The sequence below is a fragment of the Triticum urartu genome, chromosome 6A (genome assembly GCF_056163025.1).
Source record: "Triticum urartu cultivar PI428250 chromosome 6A, HENAU_Tu73, whole genome shotgun sequence".
In the NCBI taxonomy this organism is placed as follows: Eukaryota; Viridiplantae; Streptophyta; class Magnoliopsida; order Poales; family Poaceae; genus Triticum; species Triticum urartu.
Genome location: NC_141878.1, coordinates 1986194 through 2002231, shown reverse-complemented (window position 1 = coordinate 2002231; position 16038 = coordinate 1986194). Strand labels below are relative to the sequence as shown.

The 16038-nt window shown below is 48.7% G+C and overlaps 1 long non-coding RNA gene and 1 pseudogene across 1 annotated transcript; one reads left to right on the top strand and one right to left on the bottom strand.

Annotated features, from left to right (window-relative positions):
• Nucleotides 1–600: 600 nt before the first annotated feature.
• On the bottom strand, nt 601–8432 carry LOC147962920 (uncharacterized; annotated as a pseudogene).
• Nucleotides 4048–6844, top strand: LOC147962921 (uncharacterized). Its single transcript, XR_015607964.1, has 3 exons — nt 4048–4478; nt 5019–5121; nt 6722–6844. It is a non-coding gene; the product is annotated as an uncharacterized LOC147962921 (long non-coding RNA).
• Nucleotides 8433–16038: the final 7606 nt, after the last annotated feature.

Genomic DNA, 16038 nt, shown 5'->3' with positions numbered 1-16038 from the left:
CTTCCAGTCGTCTCCCCGCGAGTCTGATGCTTCCCTGTCGTCGCATGTCTCGACTTTTGCTGAATCGAATCCGCTAGGACACCACGGAGAGGTTGCTGGATTTGGAGAATCTCCGTCGTCGCCGCCGCGCCACACAACCTCTATGACTCCGCCGGCCGTCTCCCCTCGACTCCGAGGCCCAATTCCATGTCGCACGCGCACCGCGGTATTGTAGTAGTTTACTATGTTTAGTTATGTTTTAGGAAATCTGTTTGCTTCAAATGAACTTGATATGCTTGAATTTTCTGTTTGTAATGATGTAGTAGTTCAACTAGTTTTAGATTATTTATTGGAGCACTAGTTTTACATCATCTATTATACATCATCTCTTAGAGCTGACCCTTTTTTGTGATGTAAAAAGCACTTTCCAGTAATGTATATTTTACTCCAACCTCTTTTTGATGGTGAAAATTCCATCATCTATAGGAGATAAGGCTGACTAGATCAGCTCTACACGAAGAGCTAGCTCTAACTGAATAGTCTAACATTATAACATACATATGCGTGTGCTGATGTGTACTTCACGTTAAACTCAAACATCATGGTGCGGCAAATCGCGCCTTACTCTTCTATTCCTCGTCTATCAGAGCTAAATTTGAAGGTGGAGAGAAGGGACCATGCCACGGTCACATGCATCTCACAGGAGCCAACCTTAAGCGTTCCCCGACTTCTACCTGCTTTTTGGGGTGTAAAAGCTACGGCATGTCTCCACACATCATTTTCCCTGTTGATACGCATAGCTTTGCTAAAATCTTGAGCTTTGGCTTCTTCACCTTCGCCATCTTTGGTCGACGGAGTTCGACGCAGACAACACGGCGCGATAGCTTGACCACATTGCTACGACCGTCCATCGGTAGTAATTTACCGTCTTCGAACGCAAGCAATGTGACTTTCATGTGATCCATGCTGGCGATGTTGGCGCACTACCGGAATAACCCTATATGCCTACGGCCTTATCTATGCCGACAACTTTTTGTCGGGGCCGTCGGCATACCTCAAGCTACGCCGACAGCCTGGGAAAAGCCGTCGGCATAGAGAAGCCGTCGGCATACCTCCATCTATGCCTACGGCAGCCGTAGGCATAGTTAGGTCGTCGGCATATATCGATCTATGCCTACGGTAGCCGCAGGCATAGTTAGGCCGTCGGCATAGATGTGGTCCGGGTGGCTCAGGGACCAACGGCGGGCTGACGCCGTCAAATCTATGCCGACGGCCCTGACGGCGGCCGTCGGCATAGATATTATCTGTATTTTTTTATTAGGAGCTGCCACGTGGCAGAGCTATGCCGACGGCAAGGCCGTAGGCATAGTTTTCCACCTATGCCTACGGCCTTGCCGTAGGCATAGCCCCGCCACGTGGCGCCTGGCCGAGAACTCTGCCTACGGATATTATTTGTTTTTATTTTAAATTATTTTTATTTTTAAGTTAAAATTTGTTTAATTTAAATCTAACTTATCTAAACTTAAACATACACAAATTATACATCGATTTAGGGTAGAATTTTCCATAGATTATGAATATCCAGTTTGTTTTTGTTTTTGAGTATGTTAGAAATGTGGCCTCCTATACTTTTGCATATATGTCCTTATGCTTTGTTAAAATCATAAGTAATTGATACTTGGATCGATTTTGACAAATTTTATATGGGTTTTATCAGAATCTTGAAAAGATTCTGTGCTATACTATGTTTCAAATTTGAACAAACTTAAATCATGTTTGCTTCAGATTTACAGAAAACACCCTTTTGTTTTGACCTTTTTGTATATTTGTCATTTCTTGCCCAAACGAGACAAATTTTATATCTACATCCATCAGATTGTTTCAAGGATTGTCGTTCATGAGGAAACGGCCATGTCGGGTTGACACAAAAGGAATCTTATGGTGTGTTTGGCCCAGACCTTGTACTCAAGTGTTCCTATGGGCCGACCTATCACAACCAGGTGAAAACGTCCATTGGTCAAAGCTCGTCCGGTGAAAGTCAAAGGCATAGATTTCCGGGTCAACTTGTCCAGGGTTAGGCCGACCGGGGGCCTTCGGGGGAGGGGTAGCAATGCCACCAGAGCATCGCGCCGAGTCCTCATACATGTCGAAAGGTGTGGTTCCATGTCTAAAGAGGCAATACGTGGCTCCGGTGTGAGGTTCGACCTCATGAACGACGATGAAATCGAAGTAATCCTTCTGCGGCTTTGGCGTTGCATGAATATTCCTGAACACTTGGAGCGTAATCAATTCATGACATTTTTACACAGTGCAGACACATATGATATAATATGCATGGCAATTTCTTATATTTTTGTAAGATGCAGGAGTATGTGAAAAAAAATTCCCCCACCACTGATTGTTTCCGCGTGTCTACAAGTGTGGTCGGGGGCCTTTGGGGGCTAGCTATGCCACCAAATCTTGCACCAGGTCCTCTTACATGTCTGGAAATGTGTTGTCAGGTGCAAACAAACGACATTTGGCTCCCGGAGTGTGACCCCTTCACGGAAGGCGCTGCCGCCGGCACTTGGAGGGGGGAAATGGCCGCATCGGGTCAATATGAGGGGGGTCCGCTAGTCGGTTGGGCCCAAACCTTGTTCTGAAATGTTCCTATGGGCTGTCCTATCACAACCAGGTGGAAAAGTACGTTGGTCAAAGGCCGTCCGGTAAAAGTCAAAGGCCTAGATCTTCGGGTCAATCGGGCTAGGATTAGGCCGGTCGGGGGCCTTGGGGGTAGCAATGGTACCAAACTCGCATTGTATCTTAATATATGTATACAAGTGCGATGGAGGGTTGAAATAGCAAACGGAGCAACGGGCGGCGCACTTCATTCACAAAACTGGGCACACTCTCTCTCGATAGCTAGATACTACCTCGGAAATGGTGCAGTTTACAAGAGGCCTTCGGTTAGGCTTATGCGAAATGCGCTCAAACTTTTACCACAACCTACAAGGGCCACATGACGCCATCGTGCTAGGTCTCGAGAATTTCCGGCATCGTATGATTTCCCGTGGATTTTAACAGCTAGATCCAGCATGTCGCTGAGGCACATTCACCCTTCGGTGGTGGGGCCTGCCCCTCCTTTGGTTGCACTAGGCCTACACATACCGCAAGGACATCATATATGATTTGACAAACCACTTCTGGACATCATTTCAGGTGGTCGCCATGCAGATCTGTAACTTCCTGCATTGAAACCCTACGGATGCAATAAATGTCTCAAATATTGCAGGCGGCCCCGGAAAATGCCATGTCCTGCCATGTGTCATGTGATGGCCCCATTTGAGATCATGAGAACTTTCGAGGTCAACGGAGAAACGGGCAACACACTTCCTTCACAAATCAGACAAGTTCTCTCTCGATAGCCATATACTACCTCGGAGATCTTGTAGTTTACAAGCGGCCTACGGCCAGGCTTCTACGAAACGCGCTCAAACTTTTACCACACCCTACAAGGGCCATATGATGACATCGTGTCAGGTCCCGAGGATTTCCAGCATCATATGATTTCCCGTGGATTTTAACGGCCAGATCCGGCATGCCGCCAAGGTACATTCGCGCCCGGGTGGTGGGTCCTGCCCGTCCTTTGGTTGCACTAGGCCTACACGTACCGTGAATACATCATATATGGTTTTAAAAACCACTCTTGGACATCATTTCAGGTGCTCGCAGTTTACCAGCGGTCTCCGGTCAGGCTTCTCCCAAACGCGCTGAAACTTTACCACACCCTACCGTGGCGGGCTCGGCCCGGTCGGGAAGCATGGGAAGGAGCGAGCCGTTTATACCAATTCCCTTCTCCAAAATTGTTAAGTGTTTACTCGGAATAAGAGGAGAAAATACAATTGCAATAGCTTAAATCTCATTGGTGGAACCAATTGTGGCATGGATTGATGACATGGCTCACATCTATCCATCCATCTCTCCACACCACATGCCACATCCATCCATCTAAAGAAAAGGAGGAAAAAAAGAAAAACGAAAACAAGACAGAAACCCACCGCACGCCTCTCCCTCTCCCTCTCTCGCTTGTCTCTTCCTCCTCCGGACCTGCTCCCTCCCCCACCCACGAAACCCTCGCCGCCGCTGCCTACGCCGCTCGATTCCGGCATGTTCCGGCGGCCCTCGCCGGCGCGCAACACAGATCCGTGCTCCCCTGCCGCCGCTCTTCCCTTCCCTTCGGCCAGATCCGCCTCTCGCCGCCCCAAGAGCTCTCCCACGACCCCTCCCCATGGCTAGGGTTTCGAGGGTGGCATCCCCTCCAACTCCGGCGTGTCGCTGGCAACTCTGCTCCGCCCTCTCCGACGCCCACCGCAAGTCGCACGGGCGGCTCCGCCTCGTGGTCGGTGCTCCTGCACCCGGTGGCTGCGGGGCGGACGCACGCGGCGGGTAAACTCCGGCAAGACGGCGGCCCCCTCCACGGCGTGACGGCGGTGCATTGCATCGGGTAAAGCACCCCCATGGTGAGCCCCTCTGCACTCCTCTGTTCCGCCCTTTTCCTTGTATAATGATGCTTCACTTCCGCCTAGCTAGCTAAAAGAAACGTGTGTTTGTTTATGTATGCTATGACAAATCACGTACGTGTATGCTAGCTAAAAGAAGCAACCAAACTAGTAGCTTAATTGATATACAGGAAACTAGCTAGATGTGCGTCTCTAACAATGTATTCATCAGGCCGCTCTCAGGTATCGTTTGAGTGCGCCAATTAGTTCGGCCAGCCTCTATGATTTATTCTGATAGTTGCTGGAGTGCTTCTATTTGTGAAAATTTCGACGCAACAAAAAAAATGTTAATCAGTCTGCTCTCTCAAAGTCAAGTTTGGGCTGCTGCATATGAATGGATTTTTTTTCTCAGTTTGGGAGCTAGGTACTGGTGGAGTTGGTATATCCATAGATAGCATACACTTGCGCATTTTTTTGAGTTCTTCTGTTGCAAATGAAAACAACCATCATGGATCTCCTCTGTTTTCAAGCAGCTTGCTTCTCCATGTATGTCTTATGCAGCATATTCGCAGGAGGGAGGGACGTCCATGGATTGGACTGCAAGGATTGGATGCAAACGAATGCACAGGAGGAGGAGAGATGCAAGCCATGCCATCACCTGAAGGTCCCTGCCGTGAACCCCTTCCCCTTCACGTGTATAATCATGCTCAACATATGATTTTTTTAATCTTCAATTCAGCCTAGCTAGCTGTTGTAGTACTTGCTTGTCTCCTTCCAAATGTTGCCCCAGTCCGTTGAGTTTCTTATTGCTCCAGGTAGTACTGCTATTTTTCTGCTCTGCAATTTGACATGCATGGTTCCAGGCTCTCAGTCTACCACTTTTGTTGCTGTGATGTCGAGCTCTGCTTTCTTTTTTATCACGAGTTGCAAAATTAGTAGGAAGTACACTTTTGTTAACTTGTTGGCTGAACCAATGGAACTACTGTTATTGATTTGTCGCTCAACTAGTTCTCCAATGATTGGATCGAATGATGGCATGACCCTACTGTTATCATTGCAATTATCTTGGTCTTATAGATGTTATTGTTCCTGTCATATATCACATGCTACTTTCTTTATTAGTTGGCTGCTGGTTCTATTTGTTCATATGTATAAGTGCTAATGTTTCTTTGTTATCTTATAAAGGATATAGTCCTTCATTTGTATATAGTTGTAACTCTCTTATTGATCAACATATACTGATTCATCTCTTTACTGCAATTACTCTGTAGTTCATGATTTGCTCCCGTAGTGGTATAAAATAATAGTTTCTCTTTCAAGCTGGTATTGTGTTTGATATATACTAGTCTTTATCTAAATACCATGTATTGGTATTTCTTGTATGGTTTAGTACATCATCTACTGGTGGTTTAGTTGTATATTGTACAGGACATAGTCCTGATGGTTGCATGTAGTGATAATTCTTTCTTTGCATTAACTATTTCGTATGTTTCAGATGATTTAGATGCATGCTTATACTCCTATCTATACCAGGTGCATGTGTTGTGCTTGTGTACCTATATACAGAATAGTACCCATGTGTAAGTGGATGTATGTGTTCTGCTTACAGCAGACGTTTAGTAAATGTGCTATCAATGGCCTATTTCTTCGTGCAGGTTATGGACTATATCTTTCCTTGCTAATTCCCTCTCTCTTAAATCTGATTTGAACAGATGCTACACTGGTCTCTTCACTTTCTTTCTTTCTCTCCTAGTCTCACTGATAAGAACAGGTGCTCCTTAATATCGCCATGCCAATGATGGTGTCCTAAGGCTCTCATCGTTACTTAACAACAGATGCTGCACTACTTGATCCAATGATGCAATAGTCCTAGCACTACTAGGCTGCCTGAGGACAATCCCTACTTCAAACCCTACCTCTGGGCTAGTTGATTAGTAGTGGGTTAGTTGGATTTCATCTGAAAACTAACCCAAGCTTAATTGCGGGATCCCCTAATCATGGAGTTAGTGCTAGTTTGAGTTGATCTTTGGGTTTGGCTTTGATCTATACTTTGCTGGCTCTACTTCTGTCTTGGGTTATTGGCTCCATTTATGCAGTGTTGGCTCTCTTCTACTGTTTTTTTGACCAACTTAATCTGATTGGGGTTAGACTAATGTTTCCAAACTCCTAAGTGCTAGCTCCTACAACAAAGGCATTTTGCTAAGGGGAATGCTACATTTAAACCTTGATCAAGTTTTTCCTGTTTGTTGTTTCTTGTTTTGCAGGTTGATGAACTGGAAGAAAGAAGCAGAAGATGAAGAACTAGATAGTTTAGTATAGGTTTAGTGTAGGACTTTTTCTTTCTTCTTTTATTTCTTTTTCCTCTAAGTGTAATAACTTAATGCTTGTAATTGACATTTATATTAATAAAGTCTATTGTTTATTATTCAGACCAAATAATTGTAGTGTTCCATATATTGTGAATATAGTTTCTTTTATTCACTTTTTGCAATATAACTTGTATTATTTATTCATCAATATAGGTTTGCATATATGCCTATAGCAAAGCCGTCAACATAAATGCCATGTGGTAGCTCCTAGCCGAGGACTATGCCTACGGCAAAGCCGTAGGCATAGTACTCAGCCAGGAGCAACCTTGAGCTGCCACGTGGCAGGACTATGCCGACGGCAAAGCCGTAGGCATAGTTTCGGTACGTGGCAGCTCCAGGTTGGTTGGACTTAGTGACGGCGCCGTCAGCTGCCGTCTCGTCCTTTTTTTGCCGACGGTGAAACTATGCCGACGGCTGTACGGAAGCCGTCGGCATAGCTGCCTATGCCGACGGCTTTAGTATGCCGACGGTCTGACAAGAGTACGCTGACGCATTCTATGCCGACGGGGATATGCCGACGGAAGCCGTAGGCATAGGCCTATGCCGACGGCATTGTGGTCTATGCCGACGGCCTTGGGCCGTAGGCATAGCTGCTGATTCCGGTAGTGGCGGTGAAAACTCCTCGAAAGCCACGTGGCCAATCCCCATGAATGACTTCCACACTGACCGTGGCCTCCACAGAGTTGACGATGTGGGCGAATGCGAGCTCTAGCGTGCTGAGCTTGCTGGTGGATCCTTCATGGTACATCATGTACGAGCTAGATGCGCCTTGGTTTCTGTAGCAGAGTGCTAGAGAGCTTAAATCTTTGTCCTCGGATTGAACGACACCTTTCACCTTGAGATCAACCTCGACGTACGTAGGATCGACTGATAGCAAAACAGCTCGAGTGGGGCCTGTTAGTGCAAGATACGGATCCTGCATGCAAGCGCAGGACATATATATAAGGTTAGCCGAGCATTCAGTAGGCCAAATAGTATCATCGCAGAAGGAAGTAGCCACAAACCTGCTCCGTGATTCTTTGGCAGTTGTCTCTTTGGCGATGGAAGATGATATTACGGTTGTGATCCACCATGTCGCTGGCCGCGACCGTGCCATACACGTCAAGTGGCCACTGTAGGCCCCCTGTTATTGCCTCGACTTTGATCCAAAAGATCTGCAGAGTATCTTGTTCGTGGACGTAGGCGTCGTGGCTACCATCGGTGAAACACGTGGGAGGGATAGACGCTGGAAACGATGATCACAGTGCATGTAACGTGGTCAGCGATTGGAGAGATTGATTAAAATTGCGGCAGAGAAGAACCAGTAAAGCAGTAAAGATAGAATTAAGGGCTGTGTGCATGGATTGATCCGTGTGATTTTCAAAAAATGTTAAGGTAGCAATAAGGAGAGGCGTGAAACGATCCAAGGCTGCATGCATGCCGGCTTACTCGTGTCCTCGTAGGAGCCGCATTTCTTGGCGAACATGTCGTTCCAGAAAACACGGTAGAGACGAGCTTCGTGGGCGTTCACATCGGTGGGGGACTCCTCGGGCTCCGTCTCCATCTCCTTTTGCCGGCGAGCCAAGCATGCCTCCTCGCCACACCTCTCCGCCGGCGTCTCCGCCATGGTCCAACGTCACTTACCGATCTAGCTAAGGTAAGGCAGCCTCGGTCCTCGATCGATCTCCTCTGGGTTGCAATATATATACCGAGCCCGTGATTGTATTTGGGCACAAACTTAATCAGAGTCGGCATCCGACGACAACGAGGCCTACGTGGGTGCCGGCCGCCCACGTGGTTTCCTTCGCTAGCTATTACTGGATCGGCTCATACATGTCTCTCTCTATTACATTTTTTTTATTTTTTCTCTTTTTATATTGGAAAATGTTTGTTTTAAGGCCAATGCTACAAATCAGCCGGCTGATAACAAACAAACATAAGCCTCCTCCCCAGCCGTTAGATTAGCCGATGCGTAGCCGTTAGATCAGGTCAACGCAGAAATAGCACGCAACGACTCGCGCCTCCTCTACACTGAGCACAACCATGGTGTCTCGCCATCAATCCCACCTCGCACCTGCGTCGATGACCTTGCAGCACCGGAGCCACCGGACAGAGCTCCACGGATCAATACTGGGAGTCGACGGAAAACAAAAGCTTCAACGCAACACCAACGACCCCCGGCGAAGCTCCACTATAGACCCATGGCTGCACCGTGGTGTGAAAAAAAGCTCTGACGCAGCACCATCGTTGTCCCTGACGAAGTTCCGTTGCAGCCCCGGCCACGCTCCATTGCAGCCGCGGCGAAGCTCCATTGCAGCCACCGGCATGCGGCGTTCCGGCGAAGCTCCATTGGAGCCTGGCCACGCTCCATTGCAGCCACCGGCGCGTGGCGTTCCGGCGAAGCTCCATTGGAGCCCCAGCCCCGCTCCATTGCAGCCGCAGCGAAGCTCTATTGAAGCCACGACAAAGCTTCATTGCAGCCCCCGGCGCGCGGTATTCCGGCGAAGCTCCATTGGAGCACCGGCCCCGCTCAATTGCAACCGCAGCGAAGCTCCGTTGCAGCCACGGTGGAGCTCCATAGTAGCCGGACGCGCTCCATTGCAGCCCCCGGCGTGCTCCATTGAAACGCAGCCGACGGTGGCGGATCTGCGACGCACGACGACCGCGTCTGTTGCGCCGGCGTGTTGTACTGCAGCTCTCCCCATCTGCCGAGATCTGCGTGGTAGCAACCCCTGCCTCCGACAAGAACCACCGGTTGCAGCACTCCTATTCGGCAACACCGGTCATGGCGGGAGCTCGTTGTTGTGCAGCTCTCTCTCTCTCTCTCTCTCTCTGCTTGCAGTAATGGCAGAGATCCTCCATGGATTGCAGCTGTGGCGAGAATCGGAGGGCATGGCTAGCGGCGGTGGCGCGTGAGCCCTGCACGCCTTGAAGAGGGGGTGAAATGGAGGGGCGGTGGAGAGAAAGAAAGAGCAGAGGGGATTAGATCGGGAGGAAGAGGAAAGTGGGAACGAGAGGATTTGGGAGAGATAAGGGAAGGGGAGCGAGGCTGGACACGTGGCGTGCACGAGAGGAGGTTTACGCAACTGAGAAATCAGCCGGTTTAGAAATAACGTTTTTCTTGTTTTAAACCGGATGATAATAGCGAGACACAAGCCGCTTCCAGCGATTGACACGCATCCCTGGCTGGCCCACGCACCGCTCCCATCTGTACCTTATCCCACGCAGGGAAGCCACAGCCACGCAATTTTCTCGCGCTCGCGTCGTCTTCCTCATTCAGATCCCTCTCTCTCTCTCACTCTCTCTCTCTCTCTCCTGTCGCCACTACCATGGCCGCGCTTTGCTCTACTCCATCCCTAGAGTTCCCCTATCTTCCTTCCCTTTCTCACCCCTGGGGCAATGGAGTGTTGCTGTTGCACATGGCACCGCTTGGCTACGACTGGAGCTGCCATGAATGGATGGGAGCCTCGACACGCAACCCCCGCCTGCCATGGCCGTCGGAGCTACTGCTGTTGCGATGAGGAGCATCTGCACATGGTCGTCGGAGCTTCGTTTTAAGCAGCGTGCGTGGCTCCCTGAGCTGCAATGAAGTGCGTGCCGGCTGCGACGGTGACCGCGGAGAGTTTCCCACGGGGCCGGCGCTGCAACTCCGGCGATGTGGATTTGAAGCTGTTGGGAGCAACGCCAGGCCGCCGAAAGCATAGTCGGGGCTGCAATGAAGCTTTGCCGGAGTTGTAATGGAGCTCCGCCGGACGCGGTCGGTGCTGCGTTGGAGCTCTAATGGAACTTCGTCGGACGTCGTCGGTGCTGCATTGGAGCTCCACCAGAGCTGCAATGGAGCTTTTCGGGACGCCTGGCCATTGGTGCTCCGGTTGAGCTGTGGTCGCCCTCGTACTATGCTGCAGTGGAGCTTAGTCGAGGAAAGCAGCGCTGCATTGAAGCTGGTAGCGCTGCTGCCGTGGCGTGCTGCATCGAAGGACCACCAGCGCGCTGATCCGACAATTGTCCAGGCGAATGATTTCACCGGGAAATCATCCGACTGATTTGTAGTAGCCACCTTTTATTTTGTTCTTAAGTTTTGTTTTTATTTTATTCAAGTTCATGAACGTTTTCAAGCAGACGAACATTTTCAAATTCTGGAACTTTTTCAAATTCACGACATTTAGTAGTACGTAGCAGCTCCTGCTCCGCCACTGGTTGACTCGTGGCACGGACATACCTCAAGTCCTCAACACCTGCCCCTTCCTCCACGGCCTGCTCGCCGGCATCTCCATGTTAAGGTCCATAATGTGGGCAACGACGAGATCGTCGACATCGTTTACGTCAAGGCCTCTGTGAGACCTTTTGGAGAGTAACTAGTTAACAAGCGCTCCTTTGGAACCCTCGTAACGATCAGGGCCACTTCGCGCACTCTCATCGATTTCCCACGTGTCAAGCTTTGGTTGCTCCCTTCGGATTTTGTTCTTTTATTTATCCGCACGTGTTTTTGGCTTTTTAGACGGTTTTTTTGGGTTTTTATGACGTTCTGGTTTTCCATCGGTCTACCTTAGCTTTTGGATCAATTTTTTTAAAATATTTTCCTTTTTTTCTTTCGTGAGAGTCACGGTTTTGCTTCTGCGAGAGGCACGGTTGTGCTTTCGCGAGAGTCACGGACGTGCCTCTCAAAAATGAAAAAACGCGTTTTCTATTTTTTTTTTCTTTCGCGAGAGTCACGGTTTTGCTTCCGCGAGAGGTATGGTTGTGCTTTAGCGAGAGTCACGGCCCTGCCTCTCGGAAATGAAAAAAAACGTATTTTCTATTTTTTTTTCTTTCACAAGAGTCGCGGTTTTGCTTCTGCGAGAGGCACGGTTGTGCTTTCGCGAGAGTCACGGCCGTGCCTCTCGGAAAATGAAAAAACACGTTTTCTATTTTTTTTCGAGAGTCACGGTTTTGATTTCGTGATAGGCACGATTGTGCTTTCGCGAGAGTCACAGCCCTGCCTTCTCGGAAAAAAAAACTCGTTTTTTCCTTCCGCGAGAGTCATGGTTTTGCTTCCACGAGAGGCACGGTTGTGATTTCGTGAAAGGCACGGGCGTGCCTCTGTCGAAAAGGAAAAAAACCCGTGCTCTCGGTTTGGTTTTTTTGTGATAAAAAAGTTCGTCAAAACCTATCAATATGGGATCTAGTTTTGAAGATCTCAACACGAGGAATCCAACGGTGAAAGTGGTTTGAGATTTGGAAGCACGGTTTGAGAGATAAAACGTTTTGAATAAACGGATCTATGGAAAAAGGGAAAACTCCCAGGTTGCAAAACTGGTGCGCTGCATGTGCACCACTTGTCGCAATCTGGAAAGTTGGAGTGATCTTTATAACGGGGCAATGCTACACACACGGGCATCAATTTTACGGGGTTCACGGAAAGGCTGAGGTGGGGTTTTTTAATTGGGTGCAAATCAGGATGACAGGCCCCACCCCAGCTAAAAATCAGGGAGGCAAGTTTAATTAGGAGGAAAGAGTCCGTGAGTCTAGCATTTTCGTTTACAACAAGTACTCCTAAACTAGTGATTTCAGACCTCCTGTTCGTTAATTTTTCCAGGCATATAGGCCGCATGGGCTTGCATCCATGTAGTATAGGCCAAGCTTGGCCGTTGAAGGCCAGCGCCGATAAAATGTCCCAGATCCGCATCTAATAGAGGAGATCGGGGCACGTACGGATCCAGACTTGGAGAAATGTCGATGGCGCGGGCGAACGCGGGCGACGGCAACACCAAGTCGTCGTCTCGGTCGGCGGCGTGATGGCACAACCTTCCTGATGACCTCATCGGCATGGTTGGCCGCAGGATCTCCTCCCCGTGCGACCGCGCGTGCCTCGCCGTCATCTGCAGGCTGTGCCACGACGCGGCGTTGCCGCTCCTGACGCAGCCCACCGTCCTAGCTTTCATACTCTCGCCATATGGACGTATCAAGAAGAAGCACATGTACGGCCCCTGCGGCAGTTGGGTCCTAAGTGTTCTTGGCAAGGCTCGCCGCCACGGATGACCACCAGCTTGTGATTGTCAATCTCTTCTCTGGCACCGAGGTGTCGCTTACCGCCAACCAGTGTTAGAATATACGTGTTGTAATCTCAACCTCCTTCCTTCTCTTGTATTCTACTCAAACTCCTCTTGTATAACCTTGTACGCCAAGCCAAGGGTTGCGGCCAATATCAATATAAACACCACGCGGCTCCCTCGATGAAGTAGGAACGCTTGATATCTTTCATGGTATCAGAGCCACCTCTTCTCATACATCTAGCCACAAACCAAAACCCTAGAAACCACATACCATCGTCTTCATGGCTTCCTTCGCCGGTGTCTCCCTCAACCTCCGACCGCCGCCGTCTGAGAAGATCGCAAGAGGTAATTTTATCCTCTGGAAGATGCAGGTCCTCCCAGCCCAGCGAGGTGCGCATGTGAGGAGGCTCCTAGACAACACCAACGCCGCTCCGCCCAAGACGGTGGAGGTCACGAAGGCGGACAAGACCACGGCCCTAGAGCCGAACCCCCTATATGAACCCTGGATCGCCAAAGACCAGCAGGTTCTATCATACCTTCTCAATTCCATGTCTCCAGAAATTCATGCACAAGTTGATGGGAAAGATTCCACCTTTGAGCTCTGGACGATGGTGACAAATCTCTTCGCCTCACAATCTCAGTTCGGATTACTAATCTGAGAATCGCCATCACCAATACCAAGAAGGGCGCCATGTCAAGCTCTGCGTATATGGAGAAGATGAAAAGTCTTGGGGATGAACTAGCTGTTGCCGGTCGTCCAGTATCTGATCCGGAGATGGTGGACTATATCCTGGTCGCAGCTGGTCCCTCATCCGCCAATGCGGTCTACAGAGGTCGTGGTCAGTCCCGCGGCAGATCTCGCGTGCGCGGAGGAAGGGCGCGTGGCCGTGGTGATCGTGGTGACCGCGGTGACCGTCAGTCCTCTTCCTCCAACGGAGGCGGCGGATTCAGAGGCCGCCCTCGACAGCAACAGCAACAGCAGGTTCGTGAGCAACAACATGACTATCCAGAGTGTCAGATATGCTACAGACACGATCCAAGAGGTGCACGAGTTTGCTGGTGGCGTTATGAAGAAAACGACCAAGAGGAAAAGGAGGAGCATGCAGTCTCCTATGGCGTGGACACCAACTGGTACGCCGATAGTGCAGCAACAAACCACATCACAGGTGAACTTGACAAGTTGACGATGCGGGAGAAGTACAATGGAGGCGACCAAATTCACACGGCAAGCGTTTCTGGTATGGATATCACACACATTGGCAGTTCAATTGTTAAAAACCCCGTGAAAAATTACCACTTGACCAATGTCTTGCATGTTCCTCAAACATCTAAAAATCTTGTTTCGGTTCATCGATTCACCCTTGATAACAATGTTCTTATTGAATTCTATCCTTATTTTTTCTTGGTTAAGGACTTGAGAACAAGGAGAGTCATTCTTAGAGGACAGTGCGTGGGAGGCCTCTACCCACTCATATCATCATCATCATCTTCATGGTCAAATAAACAAGCAAATATTGTCACCAAGCTATCTACATCAAGGTGGCATAGTCGTTTGGGTCATCCATCTTCAGTCATAGTTAGATTTGTTCTTAGCAAAAATAAACTCTCTTATGAGCCTAGTGTTGAGTCAGTTTGTGATTCCTGTCAACAAGCAAAAAGTCATCAGTTACCTTACCCAATTTCTACTAGTGTGTCTACTGCCCCTTTACAACTTATCTTTTCAGATGTATGGAGGGCAGCTCCTATTTCCGTTGGTAGATTTTCCTATTATGTAAGTTTTATTGATGACTATAGTAAATTTACTTGGATTTACCTATTGAAAAAACGATCTGGCGTATTCCAAGTTTTCCTCAATTTCCAAAACCTTGTCACCGTCGTTAGGGTCCATTGGGAGATGATCAGCAGTAGAAAGGACAGGTCCATTGCAGCATTCAACCAGGAGTTAAATCATCACATACGTCGCCAGGAGAACCAGATGTGCACAAGCATGATAGATTTAAACAAGGCGATGACCAGGATCACAGAGCTAGAAGAGGAGCTCAAGTCTACACGTGATAGATATGAGGAGGAAATGACGGTACTTGTGGAGATGAATGACGAACTGACAAGGAAGCAAGGAGTTTTCATGGGAGACCCCGCGCCAGGAGGAGAAGATGATGAACCTAAGGAGATTCATTACGAAGACTACATCATCATCGACGACACCGACTCCGACCCCGATGGTAGTGATGATGACTATGAAGACGAAGCTGGAGCGGATATCATGGAGTCTTCCACCGATCAAAATTTATAGTAGACCAACATATCATTAGTAGTATTCCCCCCATGTAAATATTAGTAGTCCGAGCACTATAACGAGAGTTAGATCGATTGTATGCCCTTGCTTGATTGATTGAGTGTTATGATATGATTGTGTTTGTCCCATGTGCATATAGCTAGGTAGTGCTTTCTCATTAGACCTCACTCTATTCTAATCTCTCCCCTCTAAACCCATCAGATCCCTCCGAGACGTGACTCCAGATTTGCTTTGCCACCGGAACTCACTCAGTTGATCTAGCAGCAGAAAACACTGATGCAGTTGCTAGTTCAGAATTAGGGCAACAACAACAACAATGACAACAACCCACCACCACCACCTCCAGTTGACAACTTAGCCCATTTTCTGAGATTACAACCACCGGTGTTTGCTAGTAGCACCGAGCCTGTAGTTGAGGATGACTGGCTACGTAGGATTGGAAGGGAGTTAACCACTGCCGGTTGCACAGATGCTAAGAAGGTGCGTTTTGCCTCACACCAATTGGATGGTCCCGCAGCCGCATGGTGGGAGAATTACACAGCCACTTTCCCCATAGCCAATGTTACTTGGGATCAATTTCATCAAGCATTCCGCACAGCCCATGTCTCAACAGGAGCTATGAGCATGAAGAAGCGTGAGTTTCGCAACTTACGCCAGGGCAACCGGGCTATGGGGCAGTACGTGGAGGAGTTTAGTAAGTTATCTCGCTATGCCCCTGATGATGTGGCCATAGATGCCGCGAAGAAGGAGAAGTTTATGGAAGGGATGAATGATGAGATGAGCATGCAATTAATGGTGGCAACATTCAACAACTACCAGGAGATGGTAGACAAGGCTCTTATGATTGAAGGGAAGCAATAGCAGATTGAGAGACGCAAGAGGAAGTATAGGCAATGAAAGTACAA